Source organism: Phyllobates terribilis, unplaced genomic scaffold, assembly GCF_046119375.1.
Source record: "Phyllobates terribilis strain yellow unplaced genomic scaffold, ASM4611937v1 Scaffold_37__1_contigs__length_12642776, whole genome shotgun sequence".
NCBI classification, from domain to species: domain Eukaryota; kingdom Metazoa; phylum Chordata; class Amphibia; order Anura; family Dendrobatidae; genus Phyllobates; species Phyllobates terribilis.
In genome coordinates this window covers 9757678-9758332 of record NW_027362797.1, presented here as the reverse complement: position 1 = coordinate 9758332, position 655 = coordinate 9757678, and positions in this window count along the sequence as shown.

The window sequence follows — 655 nt, the reverse complement described above, 5'->3', positions numbered from 1 at the left end:
GGTTCCCACCGTGAAGCATGGAGGAGGAGGTGTGATGGTGTGGGGGTGCTTTGCTGGTGACACTGTTGGGGATTTATTCAAAATTGAAGGCATACTGAACCAGCATGGCTACCACAGCATCTTGCAGCGGCATGCTATTCCATCCGGTTTGCGTTTAGTTGGACCATCATTTATTTTTCAACAGGACAATGACCCCAAACACACCTCCAGGCTGTGTAAGGGCTATTTGACCAAGAAGGAGAGTGATGGGTTGCTACGCCAGATGACCTGGCCCCCACAGTCACCAGACCTGAACCCAATCGAGATGGTTTGGGGTGAGCTGGACCGCAGAGTGAAGGCAAAAGGGCCAACAAGTGCTAAGCATCTCTGGGAACTCCTTCAAGATTGTTGGAAGACCATTTCCAGTGACTACCTCTTGAAGCTCATCAAGAGAATGCCAAGAGCGTGCAAAGCAGTCATCAAAGCAAAAGGTGGCTACTTTGAAGAGCCTAGAATATAAGTCATATTTTCAGTTGTTTCACACTTTTTTGTTAAGTATATAATTCCACATGTGTTAATTCATAGTTTTGATGCCTTCAGTGTGAATGTACAATTTTCATAGTCATGAAAATACAGAAAAATCTTTAAATGAGAAGGTGTGTCCAAACTTTTGGTC